We start from the raw sequence: 22,647 nt of genomic DNA on the forward strand, positions 1-22,647 counted from the left end.
GCAGTTTTGAGCAGGCAGAAAAAAGGATCAGTGAGCCTGAAAATAAAACAATGTAAATTACTTAATCTGAGAATCAGAAATAAAAAAGAATGAGGAAAAATGAACAGAACTTGAGGAACTTGTGGGACCGCATCAAACATACCACCATATGCTTATAGGAGAGTTCCAGAAAGAGAACAGAGAGAAAAGGGGTAAAAAAATTTAAAAAATAATGGCTGAAAACTTCCTAAACCTTAGGCAAGTCCCAAATACACATGTTTGAAGAATCTCAATGAACTCCAAGCAGATTCAACTCAAAGAGAGCCACACGAAGGCACAGCATAATAAAATTGTCAAAACTCAAAGAGCAAAAAAAATGTGAAAGCAGCAATTTGTATGTACAGGGGAGTCTTAATAAAATTAACAGCTGATTTGAAATCACTGAAGCCAAAAAGAAATGGGATATTTACAGTTCTAAAAGAAAACAAAAAACCACACATGTCAACCAAGAATTGTGTATCCAGCAAAACTAGTTTTCAAAAATGGAGAAAAAATTAAGACATTTCCAGATAATCAAAAGCTGAGGAAGTTCATTACCTTGGACCTGCCCTACAAGAAATGCTAAAGGGATTCCTTCACGCTGAAATGAAAGTACGCTAGACAGTAACCTGAAGCCATAAAAAAAATAAGGAACACTGGTAAAGGTAGCTACATAGATAAATATAAAAGCTAGAATTATTGTGCTTTTTGTGTAGTTTGTACTTCCTCTTTTTTCCTATATGACTTAATGGGTCAGTGCATAAAACAATGATTATAAACCTATGCTACTGGACATAAAATGTATAAAGAATCAATCTGTGACAATAACAATATAATTGGAAGGGACAAAAATACAAGAACAGAGTGTTTGTAAACCACTCAAACTAAGTTAGTATTTTTCAAACAAGGTTGTCATAAATTTAAGATGTTGCTCAGCCAGCGTGGCTCAGCTGTTGAGCATCAACCTATGAACCAGGAGATTGTGGTTCGATTCCCTATCAGGGCACATGCCCGGGTTGTGGGCTCCATCCCCAGTAGGGGGTGTGCAGGAGGCAGCCGATCAATGACTCTCTCATCATTGATGTTTCTCTCTCTCTCTTCCTCTCTCTCTCCCTTCCTCTCTCTGAAATCAATAGAAAAAATATTTTAAAACGATGTTAGTTGTAACCCCCAATGTAATCAATAAAAAGATACCTTGAAAAATACAGAAAAGGGGAAAAAAAAAAAAAGGAAATCAAAATGGTGAATTATAAATAATCAACTAAATACAAGAAAGGGCAATAATGGGTGATGTCAGAAGCATGGTTGTGTGAGAGTTCCCCTGGTCTCTCCTCTTGAAGTTACAAGTTGAATATTTGTAATTCAACAATGGATTCCCTGCTCAACACACAAACATGTCTGAGAGATCCACACATTGAAACATCTGAAGGCAGGTAAATCAGAGTGAATAGGGGAGGAGGGAAGGGAGAAGAGCAGAGACAGGTGCCATGAATACAGCCAGGAGCTCACAGCAGGTTTCGGGAGAAAGAGCCAGGTTGCAGTGTGCACTCTCTGAAGCCCTGTAGAGCAGAAAGGTAGAGGAGGCATCCCTGCCTGAGTGGTCAGCATATCCTGCAGCTGAACCCAGTGACCAGGGCAGAAATGGAGCACAGAGGTGTGGTTGTGGTTGTCTAGTGGTTGCCATTACCAGGCAGATAAACAAAGCCACAGAGCCAGGCCACCTCCTCTCATCCTCCTAGAGCTAGCAGCAGGTCCTAGAAGAAGCTGTAACAGTGTGTTGGGTTAGAGAGCACACTGTCTGAAGCCCTGAGAACTAGAGAGACAGAAGCATTCCTCCCTGAGTGGCAGGCACACACTGTGGCTAATCCCAGTGACAAGAGTGGAGATACAAAGGTAAGGCAATGAAGGTCTGGCAGTCACCATTACTGGGAGGAGAGAAAAGCCCCAAATCCACAAGCCAGCCTCTCCCAGGTCACCCCACCCCATCCATCGTGGCTGACCCCGGGGGGGGGGGGCATCTGGGACACCTCCAGCAGGACAGCACTGCTGGCAGCATCCAGTTGCAGGGGACAATGCTGGGATTTCATGGGCTCTGAACCATGTCACCCACCCTGAGATGAAGGTGTCTTGATCCATAGAAGATGCTCACTTTCTCAGGGAATACAGGGCATTTTCCACGGCCCTGCAGAGATCCAAGAAGCCAGAGCAGTGGAAGAGAAACTAAAAAACCTGTACTTCAGTGTCACCTACTGGAAAACAATAGAAAGACCTCTTGTTATCAAACTACTAAATAGAGACATACCACTCTCTCTCTCTCTCTTTTTTTTTTTTAAAGCGGATTTTATTCCTATAAATGCTTAGGCAGAGAAAGAATCCATCAAATACCATAGAGACCAAAGTGACAAGGCCTTTTAATTTTCAGAAAGAAAATTTAAAATCTCCAGAAAATAATTTAAAGACATATAAATATGTGATTTAAATGACAGAGAACTCAAGATTGCAGTTCTGAAAAAACTCAACAAGATACAAGAAAACATGGATAGGCAGTTTAATGAACTCAGAAACAAAATCAATGAACAAAAATAGTATTTTACCAAAGAGACTGAAACCTTAAAAAAGAACCAAATAAAAATTCTGGAGCTGAAGAACTTGATAGAAGAAATAAAGAATGAACTAGCAAACTTAGGAAATAGAGCTGATCAGATGGAGGAAAGAATTAATGATGTCAAAGATAAAAAATTAGAAATGGCACAGATGAAAGAAGAGAGAGACTTGAGAGTAAACAAATAAAATGGAAGAACTACAAGAACTCTCTGACTCCACCAGAAGGAGCAATAGAAGGATAGTGGGTGTACCAGAAGGAGAAGGGAACAGAGAGCCTATGCACATGAGTAGTGGGCAAGAATTTCCCGAGACTATGGAAAAAGCTGGATCCTCAAATTTAAGAAGCAAACAGAACACTTAATTATCTCAATTCAAAAAGGCTTTCTCCAAGGCACATTGTATTAGAACTGTCAAAAATGAATGACAGAGGAAGAATTCTCAAGGCAGCCAGAGAAAAGAAGACAGTAACCTGTAAAGGAAATCCCATTAGATTATCATTGGATATTTCAGTAGAAACCCTACAAGCTAGGAGAGAGTTGAATCAAAGATTTAAACTGTTGAAAGAGAGAAATGACCAGCCAAGAATAACATATCCAGCAAAATTATCCTTTAGATATGAAGGAGAAATAAAGACTTCTCCAGACATACAGAAGCTGAGAATATTTACCACCGCAACCTGCATATTACAGGAAATACTGAAGGGGGTTTTTCTACCTGAAACTAAAAGACAAAAGGATACAAAACTATAAGAAAGTTGGCTGACAGGCAGAAGCAAGAAACTGCAACCCTTATTAGAATAGGGTATTATACATTTAAATATAACATAGAGGTTAAAAGAGGTAAAAACATTTAAAAAGCAAGAAGGCCTGGCTGGCGTGGCTCAGTTGGTTGGAGTGTCGTCCCATGCACCAGAAGGTCATGGGTTCGATTCTGGGTCAGGGGACAAACCTAGGTTGCTGGTTTGATCCCCAGTCAGGGCACATATGGGAGGCAAGCAAATGCCGTCTCTCTTGCATCAATGTTTCTCTCTCTCTCTCTCTCTCTCTCTCTCTCTCCCTTTCTCCTTCTCTAAAATCAATTAAGAAAAAAGAGAGAAGTAGACAATAGAAATAAACTTACAGCATATATAGGGATAATTTGTGACAATAAAAACATAAAATGGGAGGAGATAAAGTTCTGAAATTGCAAAGAGGAATGGAGATAAGTCACATTTAGAAAAAAAGAACTATTGTATATATGAAACTTTCTTTTGCACAGGTCTGATGGTACACACACACACACACACTCACACACACACACAAAACAGAACTCAGACACATAGCATAAAAAAAGAGGAAACGGGAAAAAAATCATAGAATACCGCTAAACTTAAACAACAGACAGAAACACAGGGGAAAAGAAACAATGGAGACACAGAACTATCAGAAAACAAAAGATAAAATGGCTATAGGAAGTTCTCATATATCAATAATCACCTTAAGTGTAAAGGGACTGAACCTAGCAATTAAAAGTCACAGAGTAGCAGATCGGATAAAAAAAATAAAACCCAGCCATATGCTGCCTTCAGGAGAAACTTCTCAGCTGAAAGGACAAATATAGATTAAAAGAGAAATGGTGGAAAATGGTTCTCCAAGCAAATGCCATCCAGAGAAAAGTGAGTATAGCCATACTTATATCTGACAAAATAGATTTTGATATAAAAAGATGAGAAAAAGGTGGACATTTTATAATGATAAAGAGGATAATGCACCAAGAAGACATGACATTTATCAATATATATGCATCCACTAGAATAAAGGCAACCAACTGAATGGGAAAAGATATCTGTGAACATCTTCCATAAAAGGTTGCTATACAAAATATATAAAGAACTCATACAATTCAACAACAAAACAAACAATTCAATTAAAAAATGAGAAAAGTACCTAAACAGACCCTTCTTCCATGAAGACATACAAATGGCCAACAGGTACATGAAAACATGCTCAACTTCACTGGATATCAGGGAAATGCAAATCAAAACTACAATGAGATACTATCTCACACCTGTAAGAATGGCTCCTATCAGCAAGACAAGTAATAAGTGTTGGAGAGGTTGTGGAGAAAAAGAGAACCTCATTCTCTGCTGGTGGGAATGTGGACTGGTACAGCCACTGTGGACAACACTATGGAGGTTCCTCAAAAGATTAAGAATAGAATTATTGTACAACTCAGCAATCCCTCTTCTGGGTTTCTGCCAAAAAAATTTGAAAACACTTATTCAGAAAGATATATGTACCCTTACATTCACTGCAGCATTATTCACAGTGGCCAAGACATGGAGACAACCAAAGTGTTCTGCGATAGAGGACAGGGTAAAGAAGATGTGAGACATGCTCACAGGGAACACCACTCAGCCGTAAGGAAGGGTGAAATACGGCCACTGTGACAGCATGGATAAATCATGAGAATATCATGCTAACCAAAATAAGTCAGACTGAAAAAGTAAAAACCATATGACTTTATTCATATGTGGGATATAAAACTGAAAGCAACAAACAAATAAACATGACAATCAAACAACAAAAACTCATAAACACAGACAACAGTGTGGTGGTCACCAGAGGGCAAAAAGGTGGGCAGAGGTAGTGAAGGGTAAAGGGGTCAAATATATGGTGACGGAAGGAGATTTGACTTTGGGTGGTGAACACACAATGCAATATACAGATGATGTGTCATAGAATTGTACCCTTGAAATCTATATAATTTTATTAACCAATGTCACTTCTATAAATTTTGCTTTACACTACAGTCTTCAAGAGTAATAATAAATAAAAAGCTAAAAAAGAAATGGCAGTAAGGGAGCAATCGAGGGGAAAAACCATATAAGACATACAGAAAACAGGTAAGTGACAAAAGTAAATTTTTTTTATCAGTAATTACATTATTGTAAAAGGGCTAAACTTCCTGTTAAAAGGCAGAAATTGGCATATTGGGTTAAAAAATAAAATAGTATTCATCTACATGCTGTCTACAAGAGGCTTACTTTAAATAAAAGAACACAGAGTTTGAAAATAAAACAATGGACAAATATATTTCATGGAAGTAATAACCAAAAGAGAGCTGAAGTGGCTACATTATTATTAAACAATTTAAACTTTAAATCAAAAGAGGTTAGCTTGGCCAGTGTTGCTCAGTGGTTGAGCATTGACCCATGAACCAGGAGGTCATGGTTCGATTACCAGTCAGGGCACATGCCCGGGTTTTGGGCTTGATCCCCAGTGTGGGGTGTGCAGGAGGCAGTTGATCAATGATTCTCTCTCATCATTGATGTTTCTCTCACTCTCTCTCTCTCTCTGAAATCAATAAAAACATATTTTTTTAAAAAAGAGGTTACAAGAGACAAATGACAATATACATTTATAGAAAGTTTGATATAGTGAGAAGATATAACAATTATAAACATATATGCACATGACAAAGCCCCAAAATATGTAAAATAAAAATGACAGAATTGAAGGGAAAAATAAATCGTTCTACAATAATATTTTAATTATTGTATATTTTAATACCTCACTTTCAGTAGCAGGTAGAAGAACCAAACAAAAAGTCAATAAGAAAAGAGGGAACTTGAACAACATGATAAAGCAATTACATATAACAGACATATATAGAACACTACAATCAACAATAGCAGACTACACATTTTTCTTGTGTGTACACAGAATATTCTCCAGGATAGACAATATATTAGGTCACAAAACAAGTCTTAAGATGTTTTAAAAGATTGAAATCATTCAAAATACTTTTTTCTGATCAAAATGGAATGGAAGCAAAAATCAATAACAGAAGAAAACTAGAAATTTTACAAATATGAGTAAATTAAACAATACACTCCTAAACAACCAATAGATCGAAGAAGAAATCACAAGGGAAATTAGGAAATATCTTGAGATAAATAAAAACAAAAACACAATGTACCAAAAGTTATGGGACACAGTAAAAGTAATGCTAAAAGGGACATCTATAGCTGTAAATACATACACTAAAAAAGAAGAAATTCTCAAACCATAACCTAACTGTACACCATGAGGAACTAGACAAAGAGAGCAAATTAAACCCAAAGCTAGCATAAGGAAAATAATAATAAATATTAGAGCAGAGATAAATGAAACAGAAAATAAAAAACTTATCAAAGAGAAAATCAATAAAACCAAAAGTTTGTACTGTTAATAGTTTAATAAAATTGACAAACTTTGCCCTGGCCGGCTAAGTGGTTGGATTGTCAGCCCACACACCAAGGAGTCAAGGGTTCGCTACCTGGTCAAGGGTACATACCTGGATTGCAGGTCCAATCTCTCATCCCAGTCAGGGTGTATGCCAGAGGCAACTGGTCAATGTGTGTTTCCCCCCCACACACACTCCCTCCCTTCCTTCTACTCTCCCTAAAAAAATAAAAATAAATCAATGAAAAAACATTTTCAGGTGAGGATTAATTTAAAAAAAACTGACAAACCCTTATGTAGATTGACTAACAAAAAGAGAGGAGACAAGTTACTAAAATCATAAGTGAAAGTTGAAACATTTTACAGATTATATAAAAGCACTATGAACAATTATACACCAACAAGTTAGATAATCTAGATAAATGGACAAATTCCTAGAAACATACAATCTACAAAAACTGACACATAAAGAATATCTGAATATGCCTATAACAAGTAAGGAGATTGAATCAGTAATTGAAAAAAAACTTCCTAATGAAAAAACCCAGGACCAGATGACCTCACTGGTGAATTCTGCCAAACATTTAAGGAAGAATTAACACTAATTCTTCTCAGATGTTTCCCAGAAAATTGAAGAGGAAGGAACACTTGTTAACTCATTCTATGAGGTCAGCATTATGCTGATACCTAATAAAGGCATCATAAGAAAAAATTTACAGACCAATATGCCTTATAAATATTTATGTTAAAACCCTCAACAAAATATTATCAAATTAAATCCAGCAGCATATTAAAAAGATCATACACCATAACCAAGTGGGATTTACTTCCAGAATGTAATGTGTAAAAAGAGCCATTGGAATTTTTTTTAGGGATTGTATTGGTTCTATAGATCACTTTGGGAAGGTCTGACATCTTAACAACAAAAATTAATCAGTGTAATACACCACATTAAAAGAATGAAGAAAAACTACATGATCATCTCAATTGATGCAGAAAATGTATTTCACAAAATTCAACACTTTTTCATGATGAAAACTCTCAATAAAGTAGAAATAGAAGATAACTTCCTCAACATGATAAAAGCCATATATGAAAAACTCACAGTCAACATCATACTCAATGGAGAAAGAGTGAAAGATCAACAACAAAACAAGAAGACCTGCTTTTACTACTTAAATTCAGCACACTACTGAGAGTTCTAGCCAGAGCAATTAGGCAAGAGAAAGAAATAAACATATCCACATTGGAAAGGAGAAAATAAAATACTTGTTCACAGATAACATGATATATGTAAAAATCTCTAAAAGTTGCTAATAAAATAATTTAGCAAAGTTGCAAGATTAAAAAAAATTAACAAACAAAAATCAGTTGCATTTATATATGCATTTGCAATGAACAATCCCAAAAGGAAATTAAGAAAATAATTCCACTTACAAAAACTTACAAAAGAATAAAATACCTTTGTATAACTTTACCCAAGGTGAAAAAAGTATACCCTGAAAACTACAAAATATTGCTGAAATTAAAGAAGACCTAAATAAAAGACACCCCATGTTCATGGATTGGAAGACTTAAGATGTCAGAACTACCCAAAGTGATCTCCAGAATCAACACAATCCCTAAAAAAATTCCAAAAGCTCTTTTTACACAGAAAAACCCATGCTGAAAATTCATATGAATTGCAAGGGACCACAAATAAGCCAAAACAATCTTGAAGAAGACAACAAATTTGGAGGATTCACACTTCTTGATTTCAAAACTTACAAACTGAAGTGAACAGTGTGATACTAGAATTAAGACAGACATACAGGCCAATGAAATAGAATAGAACCCAGAAATAAATTCTCATATATATAGTCAACTGACTTTCAGCAGGTTTGCCAAAACCTTTCAACAGGAAAAGGACAGTCTTTTCCATAAATGATGGTAGGAAAACTAGATATCCACATGCAAAAGAATGAAGTTGGACCCTTACCTTACAACATATACAAAAATTACCTTAAAATACACAGAAGACCTAACTTAGGTGAAAACTATAAAACTTTTAGGAGAAAGCCAGGGAAAATCTTCATGCATTAAATTTGGCAATGACACTTCAGATGTGACACCTAGATAAATTGGACTTCATCAAAATTAAAAACTTGTGTGCATCAAAGGATACTATCGAGAGAGTGAAAAGACAACTCACAAAATGGGAAAAAATATTTGCAAATCATATCTCTGATAAGGTATTAGTATCCAGAATATATAAGGAACTCTTAAAACTCAATGATAAAAAAACAAACAAAGCAAGTCAAAACTGTGCAAAACACCTGAATCAACATTTCTCCAAAGAAGGTATACAATGGCCTATAAATATACAAAAAACTCTCCACATCATTAGCCCTTAGGAAAATTTAAATCAAAACCACAATGAGACACCACTTCACACCTGTTAGGAAAACTATTAATCAAAAAAGGGGAAAATGACAAGTGTTGGAGAGGATGTGGAAAAATTGTAACCCTCATGGGAATGTAAAATGGTGCAGGCACAATAGAAAACAACTTGACAGTTCCTCAAAATGTGAAACACAGAACTACCATACAACCTAGCAATTCCACTCCTAGGTATACATCCAAAAACCTGAAAGCAGCAATTCCAACAGATACTTGTGCACCAATATTTATAACAATATTATTTACAAAAGTCAAAAAGTGCAAAACCCAAATGTTCAACAGATGAAAGGATAAATGTGTTATGTATATAAAAATATTATTCAGTTATTACATGAGTGAAGTACTGACAAATGCTGCAACACAAATGAACCTTGAAGACATCATGCTAAGTGAAATAAGCCAAACAAAGAAACAAATGCTCTATAATTCCACTTATATAAGGTAACTAGAATAATCAAATTCATAGTTAGAAAACAGATTAGAAGTTACCAGGAGCTAGGGGGAGAGGGATATTGGAAATTATTGTTTAACAGGTACAAGATTTCTGTTTGGGGAGATCCAAGATGGTGGCAGATTGAGTAGAAGCTACACTTACACTCTCCCAGGACCAAACTAGAATTACAAGTAAAATACTGAAAAACCATCCTGTATAATCAACTGCAACTGAAGACCAGCTGGACATCACCCTTGTAACCAAGGAGGAAAAGTGGAGGTCACATAGAGACTGGTAGGAAGAGTGGAGGCATGAGAGGGCTGGCTGGGCTCCCACAGACAGCAGCTAAAGGTCCAGAGGGATATCTCAGCTGTGCAGGGTTCCCACTAAGAACTCTGGGGCCTAAACCCCAGGCTGGGCTTCCCAGCCCAGAGCACCAAAATTGAGACAGGTGCCCATATAACATCTGGCTGGGAAAAGCAGCAAGGTTTCTGTCTGCCAGGGAGAGATGGCTGGAAATGCAGGCACCCTCTTGCAGGGCCAATGCACAAAGTTTCGTGTGCAGCCACTCATCTTGGGCTCTGGTGGAGGCAGAGTGGACTAGAGTTGTGTGAGGAGAATCTGGGGGGCTAGCTGGGGGAATAGAGCTCAGAGGGCAGCCATCTGGATCCCTGTGCTGAGTCATTCCCCCATACAGCAGAGGACATCTTTCTCAGGCAGACATTTACTTTACAAGTAGCTTTTGCCTGGGTGGAGGAGGGGGAGCAATTGCCCCACCGTGCTGGAAAACCTCCGGCCCCACCCTGTGGAGTTTCTACAGCCTGAGGTCCATTAAGAGACTAAATAACAGCCTCTGGGTGCTTTGAGTCTTTGACTGATTTGCTTCTGGACCCAAGGCTTAGAAAAGCAGACCTTGGTGCACATCTTGATTCTGTCCAAACACACCCAGCCCCCAGCATAGGGAACCACATGCTGTAGAGTATGGAAAACTTCAAACAGGGTACTTAAGGCCAGTAACAAATAGCATGTGATATTGGCCTGAACTAGAGAGCATCCAAAAGACTGGTAGTACTAGCAGATCTACCTAATACATAGAAATAAACCCAAACTGGCAGTGAAAATGGGGAGACCAAAAAAAAAAAAAAAAAAAAAAGCCCCAAATGAAAGAACAAAAGAATTCTCTAGAAGATCTAAATGAAGTGGAGATAAGCAAACTATCAGATATAGTGTTCAGAATACTGATCATAAAGATGCTCAACAGTGTGAAAAAGGATACAGAAACTATGAAGGAAATTAAGAATGACACAGTAGAAATAAAAAATACATTGGAAGGAATGAACAGCAGATTAGGGGAAGCTGAGGATCAGATCAGTGAATTAGAAGACAGGGTAGAAAAAAATCAATCAGAGAACCAAAAAGAAAAAACAATTAAAAAACAGGACAGTTTAAGGAAGCTGTGGGACAACATGAAACATAACAATATTCGCATTATAGGAGTGCCAGAAGAGGTCGAAAGTAAGCAAGGTTTAGAGAACCTGTTTGAAGAAATAATGGCAGAAAACTTCCTTAACCTGGTCAAGGAAAAAAGTCACACAAGTTCAGGAGGCACAGAGAGTCCCAAGCAAGAAGAACCCAAAGAGGCTCATGCCCAGATACATCATAATTAATATGCCAAAAATTTAAGACAAAGAGAGGATCTTAAAGGCAGCAAGAGAAAAGCAATCTGTTACCTACTAAGGATCTTCCATAAGGCTGTTAGATGATTTCTCATCAGAAACTCTACAGGCCAGAGGGGAATGGCATGAAGTATTCAAGGTAATGCAAAACAAGGATCTGAAACCAAGACTACTCTCTCCAGCAGAGCTATCATTCAAAATAGATGGTGAAATTAGCTTTCTGGCCAAAAAAAAGGCTAAAGGAGTTTATCACCAATAAACCAGCATTGCAGGAAATGTTAAAGGGACTGCTGTAATTGGATTAAATGTCCCAATCAAAAGACACAGGGTGGCTGAATGGATAAGAAAACAAGACCCAAATATATGCTGTCTACAAGAGACCCACCTCAGAACAAAAGACTCACAGGCTGGAAAAAACAAACAAACTTCTGGAGGACTTTAAAGGAGAGATGGATAGCAATACAGTCATACTAGGTGACTTTAACCTAGTAGTGGGGTCACTGACTTCACTGGATAGATCTTCCAGACAAAAAATCAACATAGAAACAGTGACTCTAAATGACACACTAGATCAGATGGATTTAATTGACATTTACAGAACATTTCACCCCAAAACTGCAGAATATGCATTCTCCTCAAGTGCACATAGGACATTCTCAAAGATAGATCACATGTTAGGACATAAAACAAGTCTCCACAAGTTCAAAAAGATAGAAATCATATGAAGCATCTTCTAGGACATTTACACCATGGAATACTATGCAGCTGTGAAAAAGGGATCCCTTACCCTATGAGACAGCATGGTGGGACCTCAAGAGGATTATGCTAAGCAAAATAGCCAGTCAGAGAAAGACAAGTGTCACGATCTTACTCATATGTGGAATGTAATGAACAAAATAAACTGATGAACAAAATAGACCCAGAGACATAGAAGCATGGAACAGACTGACAAATCTCAGAGGGAAGGTGGGGTGGGTGAGGAGAGATTAACCTAAGAACTTATATGCATATGTGCATAACCCATGCACACAGACAATAGTGTGGTGAAGGCCTGGGGGAGGAGTACAAGGGAGAGGGGATCGATGGGGGAAAAAGGGGACCTTTGAAATACTTTCAACAATAAAGATAAATTTTTTAAAAAAAGAATTTCTGCTTGGGACGATGAAGTTTGGGTGTAGACAGTGGTGCGGTGTTAGTACAATATGGAGAATCTACTTACTGCCATTGAATTGTACACGTAAAAATGATTAAATGACAAATTTTGTTATATATATTTTACCACACACAAAAAACAAAACAAGAAGGGAGAAGAAAGTGGAGCAAGTATGAAAACTTATGATCGAAACTCATTTTTGGTCTAGAACAATACATGTTATCAGCCACGTGTGGGGTCGATAAAGACATTATGAGTCCTGCCAGTGTGGCTCAGTAGTTGAGCATCAACCTGGGATCCAGGAGATAGAGGGCACATGCCTGGGTCGTGGTCTCGATCCCCAGCAGGGGGCGTGCAGGAGGCAGCCGATCAATGACTCTCATCACTGATGTTTCAACTCTCTCTCGCTCTCCCTTCCTCTCTCTGAAATCAATAAAGATATGTTAAAAAAAAAAAAGACATTATGAGACATCCACAAGATCTCAAAATGCTTATCTTCCACCCACACACCATTTCTTCGTCAGCTACTGGAGAATGTGTTCTATCAAATCTTGGACGTAAACCAAAACATGAGGAAGGAGAGAAAAACAGGGTCCATGTTGGCAAAGAGGTGAAAGTGGAAATCCTCAGAATGATTATAAGGGAAGTGTCCAGGGACAGCTCCTTGCAGGCCTAGTGGGAATCCCACTTCAGCTAAACTAAGAGAAAAGAGGAGGAGCACCTCCCGTGAAAACCTGGGAACAAGAGATAAGTGAATCTGTTGACTAGTTGACAGGCTGGGTCTGTCACAGCGCTGGGAATCAGCTACTGACACATGAAAGAAAGCTGAGGCGTTACCAGCTCCTGGGAAACTATAGTAACTGTGAACAAAACTTACACTGTCATAAATATGTGAACAATATTGATGAATAACTCAGAAACTTTAAATTATGTCTACTATAGAGTAGTTTTCTCACTGTGTGAGGGCAGACAAACCGCTGTCAAGGAACAAAAGCAACAACAGGACTTCTAAAAGAGAGGAGGGAATAGGGCAGAACAAACTGCAGAAGGTTTCACATTTTGGGGCAAACTGATTAGCTGACAGCAAAGAAAGCAGTCTGTGAGTACCCTGGGTGGCGAGGGGGATTCAAGACACTTTCGTTTGTTTATGGATTCTCTGGAAAATCCTGAGGGCATTAGTGTGGGCAGATGTGCCAGGTTGTCTGGGTATAATGTCTGCTGGTCTTCCCACCTCCACCTGGGGTCACCTTGTCAACCATGGGGCCAGTGCCCTTCCCTGCGTCAGAGTGGTTCACAGTCTATGGGTCTAACTCAGCACTGCCTGTGGGACACTGGGTGGGGGAGGTAGTGTGTAGACCGACGGTGATACACGAGTTAAGCAGGAAATCAATACAGAATGTCTGAAGTTGAAAAGTGAACATATTATACTCCGAGACTCTTTGAGGGTGAGTGCGGCACAGCCACCGGGCCGCAGTGGCTGGGAACCGCGGACTCTCTCCGGGGTCCAGCACTTCCTAGCTGTGTGGCTTGGGCAGAGTTTCACCTCTTTGAAACAGTGTCCAAACCTGTACAATGGGGCTGCTATTGCACACTTCATAAGGCCCCGGGAGCATACACGCAGGGAACGCGCTCTGCCCAGCATGGCTGTGAGCACATAGTGGAGGACAGCCCCGGCGACTGCATTTGCCGATAGTGCCCTCTGTGAAATACGACAGGCGGTGCTCACCAAGGCCCGGGCTGGGGTCAGGAAGAAATGAAAGGGCACGAGGGCCTGAGCCAACTCCACCTCTCTCCACAGTGGGGACAGGGGTATTGTCCCCTTGGGAAGGAGCAGATGGATGAGTATTGGCCCCTCATTCTTGCTCTTGACAATTTTGCCAAGAAACTCTGTCAGTGTGACCTGAAAAGAAAGGCCAATAAAAGCTTCAAGACAGGAGGAATTTCTCATCCGATCTTTCCACAAACGCAAAATGAGAACAGGAGAATTGACAGTGACCACTTACGATCTTGCTTTTATTAATCATAAAGGGAGTGGAGAAGGGAGAGAAGGGAGAGGAGGAGCGGGAGGGAGGGAAGAAGGGAGAGAGAAAGGGGGCTTTTTATTTTTTAGTTATATGATTCCTCACTAGGGCTTTCTGAAATACTGAAAATAGCTCTGAGACCTACCCCTGCCAGCCCCCACCCCAACCCAAAATTAACTTTCCAAGATTCTCAGGGTGATGAGCGGTCCCCATGCTGGATCTAAAGTCAGAACTAAATTAGGTCCTGGGAGAACCAGTCAAGTAACTTTCTCAGTTTTCTACCCACTGTAATTTTTGCCTATTTGTCACAGCTCAGTGACACTGTGTGTGAGAGCAGGGGGCCTGTGGTGGGGAAAGCACCGCTGAGTCACAGCCTCGTAGCCGGGAGGGCCCCGCGGTGGGGACTGCGGGTGTTCCTCTCAGACACAGCTTCTCAAGGACACACAGGACAAGTGGGCACTGCCCAGGACATGACTGCCAGACGGTGCTTATTATTCTGATGTAAGTGGTATAAAATAAAATGATTATTTACAATCATTTATATTACATCAAACTCATACTCCAAACCTGGGAATTGGTCCTAGAATCTCAACTTGTGGCTCAAGCATCAAAATTTTCCAAAGGCACTTGTCCGCATAGCTGCGTGACCGCCTGGCCGCTCCTCTGAGCCGTCTCACCAGGGCCTTTCCGAGCAATCACGTGGCCTGAGCACCCCCATCCTGGTGATGTTTCTCGTTTTGTCATTTGACTTTTGAGGGGGTAGCTCCTTATATTGTCTCATTCTGAACTAGTGCCTTCTGTATACCCGACACAGAGCAGGTCCTTGATATATGCCCACAAATGACCGAATACCTTACACATGGCTGTCCTTAGTGAAGACTCGTGGGACAAAGAGCAGCCATGGTTCTCGCACTGTAAGACTGGGATAATAATAAGGGCTGGGGTAATATACGAGTTTTATTCTGCTCCCTCCCCTGCTTGCATTTCCTTTATTCACACAGAACTAGGGAGAGGTGTCCTGGGGCGGGCGGGGCGGAGCAGAAATCCTGCTTCTGCTTTCAAAACTTAGGGGAAAGGATTCTTGATACAGGCCAGAAACCAGCACAGAAAATAATTTCTCCTAGATTAAAAAAGAAACAGCCCAAAGATTAAAACATAAAAAAAAAAGAATAAAATTATTTTTGAAAGAAAAAAACAGCATAAAGATGCCTGGTCTAGCCCAGCTGGGCGTGGCTCAGCGGTTGAGCGTCAACCTAGGATCCAGGTGATCAGGGTTCGATTCCTGGTCAGGGCACATGCCCGGGGTGTGGGCTCGATCAATGGCTCTCTCATCATTGATGTTTCTATCTCTCTCTCTCCCTCTCCTTTCCTCTCTCTGAAATCAATAAAGATATATCAAAAACCAAAACAAAACCAAAAAAACTTAAAAAAAAAAAAGATGCCTGGTCTAGAGATGGGCAGTTTCAGACTACACTGATACTATCTTCTCCCTAGTAAATTATTAAAAATACAGAAGCCTAATAGCACCTATCAGCAAGGTCACAAGGAACAGGGCACTCTCAGTTATTATGGAAGGAGAGGAAATAGGAGTAACCCTCATGGAGGGCAATTCAGCAACATTTATCAAAATTATTGATGTAGTCACCCATTAATACAGTGATTTAACTCTGCAATTTATCCCAAAGAGCAAAATGTTAAATTTATTGCAGAAATATTTATAATAGCAGAAGATTGGAAATAACCCAAATGTCCATCGATAGGGAATTGGCTGAGAAAATTATAGAAGCTTATACACTGGACTATTTTGCAGCTATAAAAAAGGAATGGCCCTGGCCAGGTGGCTCAGTTGGTTGGAGCATTGTCCCATACACCAAAAGGTTTCAGGTTTAATCCCGGGGCAAAGCACATACCTAGGCTGTGGGTTCGATCCCTGGTCGGGGTGCCTACAGGAGATCGATGCCTCTCTCTCTCTCTCTCAAAATCAATAAAAACATATCATCAGGATTTTTAAAAAAAGGAATAAGAAAGCTCTTTATATATATTGCTATGGAAAGAATTTAAGATATAGTAAGTAGAAAAAAACAAAACACAGTACTGTTATAATAGCAAGGCTCATAAGCTCCCTCCCTCCCTCTCTTCCTCCCTCCCTCCCTCCCTCCCTCCCTCCCTCCCTCCCTCCCTCCCTCCCTCCCTCCCTCCCTCCTTCCTCCTCTCCTTCCTCCTTTCCTTCCTTCCTTCCTTCCTTCCTTCCTTCCTTCCTTCCTTCCTTCCTTCCTTCCTTCCTTCCTTCCTCCCTTCCTTCTTCTTTCTGCAAAAAGGGGGAAAGTTCTAACCTATAAATTTATAAATGTTGTTACATACATAAAGAAACACAGTAAAAAAACAAAAGAAACCAAAAACAGTGTTTTGAGTAAAATACTCAGGGATAAATTTAACAAAGGAATGTAAAACTTATGCATTGAAAACTATAAAACATTGTTAAAAGAAATTAAAGAACTAAATAAATGGGGTGACATTATATGTTCATTATTCAAAGACTTAATATTGTTAAGATGGCAATACTTCCCAAATTGTTCTACAGATTTGATGCAATCCAATAAAAATCCCAGCTGGCTTTTCTGCAGACTTTGACAAGCTAATCCTAAGTCATACAGAAATGCTAGTAACCCAGAAGAACCAAAACAATCTTGAAAAGAAAAAATAAAGTTTTCAAAGAGGACTCACACTTGCCAATGTCAAAACTAACTACGAAGCAACAATAAAACAAGACAGTGTGGCACTGTCATAACAGTAGACATAGATCAATAGGATGGAACTGAGAGTCCAAAAATAACACCTAACATTCATGGTCAATTGATTTTCAACAAGGGTACCAAGAAGATTCTGTGGGAGAAAGAACTGTTTTTCAAAAAATAGCCCTGAGACACATGCAGAGAATGAATTTGGACCTCTATCTCAAACCATACACAAAAATTAACTCACGGTGGGTCATAGACCAAAATGTAAGGCCTGAAACTGGACAACTTTTAGAAGAAAACAAAGAAAACAAGAGTAAATTTCATGGGTTAGGCAATTACACCAAATGTACAAATGATTAAAGAGAAGATTGAGAGATTGGACTTCATTAAAATTTAAAATTTTTACGTTTCACAGAACACCAACAAGAAAATAATAAGACAATTCATAGACTTGAGGAAATGTTTGCAAAACATATATCTGATAAGGGATTTGTACTCAGAATATATTAAGAACTCTTATAACTGAGTAATAAAAGGACAAATTGTGAGATGGTAGAAGGCCTCAAGGCGGGCCGTTCTCACTACGCGCTGCTCTGGCTGGATGTTCAAGTGCAGCACCGTGCTTTGCAGACCAGCCGTGAACAGGAGGAGCTTGACAGCACCCAACCCATAAGCGCTGCCAACTGCAAAGGAGAAATCAACGCGGTGTTGACCAAATAGTGTGTACAAGCAAAGGCTACGCCTCCCTTCCCGCAGGCAGAGCTTTGTCTCCTTTACTTGCTGCAAGTAAATAAAACTATCTTGTGACAACCATGTCTCATTTTTGAATACAGCACCCCAAGTTGTGAACCCCTTGAGTTTGGTAACAAATCTGGTGGCACCAGATAGGACTCTTAAAAAGCTCCCTCTCGCCCTAGCCAGTTTTGCTCAGTGGTTAGAGCGTCACCCCACAGACTGAAGGGTCCCAGGTTCGATTCCAGCCAAGGGCAATACTTCAGTTGCAGGCTCCGCCCTCAGCCCCGGTTGGGGTGCGTGCGGGAGGCAACCCATCGATGTGTCTCTCTCACATTGATGTTTCTCTCTCTGTCTCTCCCTTCCACTCTGAAAAGCAATGGAAAAAATATCCTCCAGTGAGGATTTAAAATTTAACTAATTAATGAAAAGCTCCCTCTCGGCCCACTGTGGACGCTCGGCGAAGCAGTGGGCAGTGGCAGCTCGCCCAGGGCAGCTCGCCCGCGTCCCCTGGAGGGATGGTGTGTGTGCTCCGTGCTGACACTAGAATGGCTGGCTGGCTGGCTGCCTCGACAGTGAGGCGCCCGACCCCGTTTCGTTCGGCACTTCAGGAGGGAGGCAGGTAGGTCCGTCCCTGTGGTCCCTGGAATTAGTGTTTCTGCTCCCGTTTGGGGTAGATGGTTGTGGGAGAGGTGGCTTTGATTCTGGTGTGCACTTGGTTTCTGGTTGGTGGGGCAGGGACTGTCTCTGGGAGGCAGGACTTGGGGCCCGACCTAGGTCTGAGCCTGGAAGGATGAGGAACGCCTGCGAGCAATCCAGGACGTCCTCAGTGACCATCTCTGGCCTGGTGTCTGTCCTGCAGGAGTTGGATTTGTTCTTTGGGTGGACGTTTGTGTTTGCCTTGTCGGTCTTCTATGTAAATGGTGCCAGCTACGAGAAACTCAAATTCGATCCCTGAATGCAGCCCCCTGGGGTGCATTCTTCAGAACTGGGTAAAAAGAGTTCTGTTTCCTTAAAGACCTTAGGTGCTTATATAAGTTAAGGACTATAACAAACGGGCCGAGGGTAGGGAGCTCCCTGTCCTGCCCAGGCGGCCCTGCTCCAGGCTGGGAGTCCCCTGCGGGTTTGGAGGCGCTGTTTTCTCAGCGCGGCTTCTTTGCCTCCTCGGGTTTCAGCGCTTACTAACCACACAGAGGCCTCTCCCTGTAACCCCTGCCCTGCCTCCCCCCGAGGAGGGCCCTTTCTGCAGCACCCACAGCCAGGGTGGGACCGATGGGAAATGGGAACGGCACCCCAGCAGTTCCCTGAACCACCACGAGGTTCCCAGCAGACAGGCCGCAGCACCTGCGCTGAGGACGCTCAGTGAGCGCAGGTTTCCAGCGGGTGAGCTGGGACAGCGGGGCTGAGCGCACGGTCTGGCTGTGGGACCCGGGGCCAGTCGGTGGCTAGTGGGGTACAGAGATATGCCTGGGGCCTCACGGCAGAACTGCTGGTTTTGTCTGTGAGCCGTCTGAACAAGGCCCCCACTGCTTCCCTGCTCTGCAGGATGAGGGAAACACAGGCAGTCTCTTCAAAGGGCCGCACTGCCATAAACAGGTGTCCCATCAGCAGGCGAGACTTCAGGAATTTTACCGGAGGCCAAATATCCCAGGAGTATTGGAAACTAAGTAAAACTACAGTTCCCTGAATGGATTGGTGCCAGAAAAAGAGAGAAAAGTCTGCTCTGAGTTGAAAACGCAGTTGGAGTCAGCTGTACTGGACTTGCAAGATGAAGCAGGTGGAGTCAACCTCGTGTGTGTTCTGAGTAACAGGAGCCAAAGGGTGGGCTTCCTAGTGACACGGTGTGGGAGGAAGGTGGAAACAACACAGGAAAATGAACGGCTTCTAGTCTGATGGGAAAACCTGTCAAACACTCTAGAGTGGTCACGAGACAGGCCAGTAAGGAAGGCAAGTGGAACAGAGAAACGGAGGCAAGAAAATTAAGCAAGGCCAAACAGTTTGGGCAGTTTGCAGCCAGCTTGTGAATCGCAAGACCTTATCTTCCCCAACCAAGGACACTTGAGAGCAAAGGGTTAACACCTCTCCTCCCTAAGCAGAGAAGACATACAGTAAATCGCCCTGGAACTGCTGAGGCTGGGGGAGGAAGGAAGGGGGAGTTTTCTCTCACGCACTGAACAAAGAAGTCGGCCCTCTAAGGACTTGCCAAACGAGATGACCAGGTGTAGGCACAAACTCCCAAGAAAAGCCACAGAATGCAGAAGGAGACTTTGAAACCCAGTCTGCTACCCAAGACATCTGGCAGGGAACCTTGAAACCTATAGGGGGAAGGGTACAAAACCCCTTGAGCCCCACCAGGCAGGCGCTCAGACAAGCTGCGTGTGGTCCACTTGTGCCACATGCCAAGTGTATTTTTAATAAATTTGCTTGCTTTGCTACAATGCTATTGTCTGTCTGCTGTCACTCGTTTGAAATCTTACGAGACTGACAAGAAGCAAGGAGGGGGCAGCCTCTTGCTCCAACTCAGGGACAGTCCCATACATCCTCCTGGTGTCCTGTAACAGTGTCCTGTGTGCATGCACATGTAAACGTATACAGTCAGGGAATCTGGTACCTGCAGTGACTAAAGAGTAGGCTTGAGCAAGGCCCAAAATTCATTAATATTGGAACTCCTATTTCTAGCTGTCCTTGGAAGACCCAAAAAGTAATTTACCAGTTCCCTGTCCATTTATATCAAAGAGCATACATCTGCAGGATGGTTTTGAGGTCACTGACTCCGGGCAAGTGCTCAGGCAGGCAGGCCCTTGTGTCAGAGCCCAGTCAAGTCCAGAAGACTCCATTAGCTCCGCTTCTCTCCTCCAAAGCTGGGGGTGGCTGGGCGGGGCAGGATGAGGTGAGCCAGCTTGCCCTCTGGATCCACAGGCAGGACGAGGTGCTTCGAAGCTGTGTCCCCTCCTTGGAGAGCGGCCTCTGCTCCGACTCTGCACAGGCCCCTATGGTTTTGGGAGTCTGCTGACTGGCAGCGGAATGGGCTGCCGGGCACTCGGCCTGCTGTGGAGGCAGGAGGTGCAGCTGGCCAGGGCTCTGTCACAGCAGAGGCGGCCATGGACGTTTAGGAGCAGACGCTGCGCTGCTGAGGTGCGAGCTGGAGGGAGACAGGTGCAGGGAGGCCACACCACCTAGAGCCCTCCTTCTGGCAGACTGGGCCTGAGCTGTGGCACGTGGGCCACTGTTAAACCAGGCATCCTGGGCCACCCTCTGGCTCCCAGAGCCCACCCGTCTGGGACGAGGGGCCAGCCTTGGGGAGGCCTCTTCAGCCCATCTTCTCTAGGAGTCCGGAAGCCACAGGGCCGAGAGGAGCCAGGAGCTCTGCAAGTGTGGGCATCTGGGGCCAGAGTGAAGAGGCGAGGCCGGGGGGCCTCCTGTGAGCAGCCCCCACGGCATCGCTGACTCTCCTTACTTTCCCCTCCTGTTTCATTACAACCTGTGCCTGTAGCTGTTTGTTCCCTGTCTTCGCTTTCAGCCTTCAGCTCCTAATGTTTCCAGTCTGGGGAAGGGGGTGGAGGAGCCAGTCTGTGAAAGACAGAACCTGTGGGTTATGTAGACCTCAGGCGATCTGCTCATCACAGGGCTGGTCCCAGTGCCAGAGCTTGGGAGTGAGTGGTGCTTCCCCCCTGTATCCTGATTTTCAGAAGGGCTTTAGTCTCCGAGCTGCAGCTGTGTGGCTGGCTAACTGGGGAATGGTGTCTAACAGGACGTCTGCTCACAGAGGGCCTGTGCTGTGTGGGCTGAGCAGCCTGGCCTCACGTGTCTGGCCTCACCCTCCTGCTATGTGAGTGTATGGTACACACACACACACACACACACACACACACACACACACACACACAGCTTGTACACACACACAGCTGGTATGCCCGGGAGTGCCTCCTGCCATCACAGGGGCTTTTCTGGGGCACGCAGTCCTGAGAGCAGATGCAAAGGGCCGAGTGGGCCTGTCTCGCCTGCTGTCCTCCCTCCCAGGCCAAGGTGCCATAGGAGGTGCGCTCTTCACTGGGCCACATGGCAGGCATCGTGTGCTTGAGGACCGGGGGACGCCGCTGGATGCTGTGTAGAGCTGTCACAGCTGGTACCGCGCCCTGGCTGCTGTGTCCCGCTCACTGGGCTCCCGTCTGCACGGTCACTCCCTGCCCAGACCTACCTGTCCTCCTAAGCCCTGGACAGACCAGCAGCCCGACGTGCGGTTCCTGAGTGAAAACCGTGCTCCGTGTGCGGATCATACGCGGAGAGGTTCAAACGTGACAGCACCTTCCCCGTCTCGCGCTGTCGGCACCTCTGTCCCCAGGGGGGCTGTCGCTCCGGCCGCCTTGCTCGTTAGACCCCGCAGAGGGAGAGCTTGTGAGTGGCGGGTGTTGGTCTCCTTGGCTTTGCCCTGCTCTGCCTCCCCTCTTGCGGGCGTGCCTCCTGCGGGGCGGCGCTCTCTTCACGCTCCTGTCTCAGGGGTCCCAGAACCCAAGGGGCCCCGTGACTTTCATGAACCAGGCGGCCGGGGAATTCCACTCCTCCAACTCAGACCCACGCCATCCAAGGTCAGCAGGGAGCAGTTACAGAAGTAGACCCTGGACCCTATG

The sequence above is a fragment of the Miniopterus natalensis genome, chromosome 17 (assembly GCF_054644295.1).
Source record: "Miniopterus natalensis isolate mMinNat1 chromosome 17, mMinNat1.hap1, whole genome shotgun sequence".
In the NCBI taxonomy this organism is placed as follows: Eukaryota; Metazoa; Chordata; class Mammalia; order Chiroptera; family Miniopteridae; genus Miniopterus; species Miniopterus natalensis.